The sequence below is a fragment of the Pelmatolapia mariae genome, linkage group LG9 (assembly GCF_036321145.2).
Source record: "Pelmatolapia mariae isolate MD_Pm_ZW linkage group LG9, Pm_UMD_F_2, whole genome shotgun sequence".
Classification (NCBI taxonomy): domain Eukaryota; kingdom Metazoa; phylum Chordata; class Actinopteri; order Cichliformes; family Cichlidae; genus Pelmatolapia; species Pelmatolapia mariae.
Genome location: NC_086235.1, coordinates 37667625 through 37669827, shown reverse-complemented (window position 1 = coordinate 37669827; position 2203 = coordinate 37667625). Strand labels below are relative to the sequence as shown.

At 37.3% G+C, this 2203-nt stretch overlaps 1 long non-coding RNA gene across 1 annotated transcript; it reads right to left on the bottom strand.

Annotated features, from left to right (window-relative positions):
• Positions 1-340: 340 nt before the first annotated feature.
• On the bottom strand, positions 341-937 carry LOC134634096 (uncharacterized). Its single transcript, XR_010094819.1, has 3 exons — positions 805-937; positions 585-688; positions 341-481 (listed from the first exon to the last, which is right to left on the bottom strand). It is a non-coding gene; the product is annotated as an uncharacterized LOC134634096 (long non-coding RNA).
• Between the last annotated feature and the right edge of the window lie 1266 nt (positions 938-2203).

The window sequence follows — 2203 nt, the reverse complement described above, 5'->3', positions numbered from 1 at the left end:
GTTGCTGTTCAGCAGTTTAAAATGTTTTAGATTGGATTACATGGAACGAATTTGAGTTCTCTTGGGGTTTTTTGTGTGTGTTATGTTCTTAGCAGATTCTTTCTTTACATACTGTTGAATTACAGTTACCACATTTCTGGTCATATGACATCCCGAGTGCCCACTTAAAAAAATCCCCACAGTTAATTCAACATTAAAACAAAATAAAAATATGTTAAATAAATAAAGGTTTGCTCTGTGATGAAATATTAAATAAGCATACACTGTACAGAGCACTAACAATGAAAACAATCCTTTAGCCTGTCAGATCAGAGAGAGGCAATCATTATGTCCATTTAAAACCTGTAATCAAAGAGCACAACATTTCTGTGAAACTATAAAGTCCCATATGATCCTCATCATGTCCAGTGACTTCAGAGTGGATCCTCCCTGTCATCCGGCCAGTGTTTGATGTGTGGCAAGCAGCACAGAAGCAGGATAGCTGAGGACTTTAAAAGAAGAGCAGAAAACAGGAACATTTGTAGTTGTAAATGTAAATATCAGTGATACTTGTCTTGTCAAAGGGAATAAAATAATGAACTTACACACTCATTTAGGGAGGATCTTGACACTGCACAGAGGAGGCACAGTCAGTCTGACAATGATGGTGATCTGCAGGGATGTTTTCCTGCAGCAACATTCCTGCCGACTGGCCATATGATCCAGAGTAGTTGTTTTGTAATGAACAGAAAGGTGTATATGTTAGGTAGTGTGCACTTGGAGCTGGTCCTAAGAAACAAACACATCCTGTAATAAACTGAATACCTTTAGTAGTGCTGCTGCAAATATAAAGCCCTTCTATCATGTGTGGTTTCAAAGAAGATGTTTTGGAGGCTCAGTCACAGAAACTGTGCAGTCTGTTCAGTCCTGAGTGTCTCAGCTCTGAAGGGGATGGATCACAGAGGGAAACACCCGAGTACAGATATTAAAATACACTCAAAATAACACTCCTAAGGTCAAGTGAAAACACAATTTAAACACTTTACAAAGAATTAATACGTTTTCATGGAAATAATGTCATTAACCCTTTTTGTTGTGAGTAAATCTCACCGACTGCTTGTGGGACAAGCTAGAAGGAGGACTTATCACAGAATCTCTCCTGTGCTCCAGATGTGAAGTCTCATGCTCTGATCGTACGGCGAAGATGGTGATGATGAAGCCTCTCTGATCTGTGGCATTACAGTTTCTGGCTGCTATGTGCTTCACACTGTTGGATTTTACATGTGAAGCTTGGAGAAGACACAGGAGGACTGTGTCTCTCTTAACAAAAAAAAAGAAAAAAAGAAAAAGAAACCTAACAACCTCCCACTGTACCCCCCCACATTCAACTCCCACCTACCCACTCCACTCAACTCCCCAGCCTCACACCACCCAATGTCTATACAAATGTAGGGTATCAACTGGTAACAAAAGGCAAGTGAAACATATGTAGTGCATATGTAACACTGCTGAAACATTTCTGGCCAGAAATGTGCAGTTATCAGCCAGTGCATTTATCATCCCAGACCCAGACCCACCCTGATAAATGCACTGGCTGAAACATGATAAAAGCTCATAAAATGTATGTTTCATTGAAAGATTTGTCCAAAAATATAATGATATACTTTTGAAAAGTTTAAAGATTATAATAAACTGAAATCAATAACATTTTTGTAAATATTATTTCAAAATAGAGGCACAGATAAACTGGCTTAACTGTCATTATTGCTGTAATTAGATTTTTATTTTTATTTATTTTATTTTTTTTAAAAGCAACCTTTAGTCTGTGTTGTTCTCTCAGAAACAATGAAGAAGCTGTTGAACATTTATTTGCTGTGTGGGCAATCCTCTGGTCCACCCTCCCTCCCTCCCAGCCACAGTGAGACTGGGGCAGCCTGGCAGGATTTTGAAGCCTGGCTGAAGAGAGGATATGCCTACACTGTTTGTTTTAAACTGCTATATTTGATTTTTCTGACATTCATAGATTTCTGATTTTTAGATTTTCTGTAATACATAAAATTGTCATCTTTTACTGATATCATTACTTAATTCATTTAATTATATTTTATGTAGACAATTCAACCATTATATTGCAATGCAGGGCGCTTTTTCTTAAGTCAACTTTTAAATATCGCTCTACTTTCTTAAGTCATTCAAAAATATAGAAATTACTTACTGTATTCAA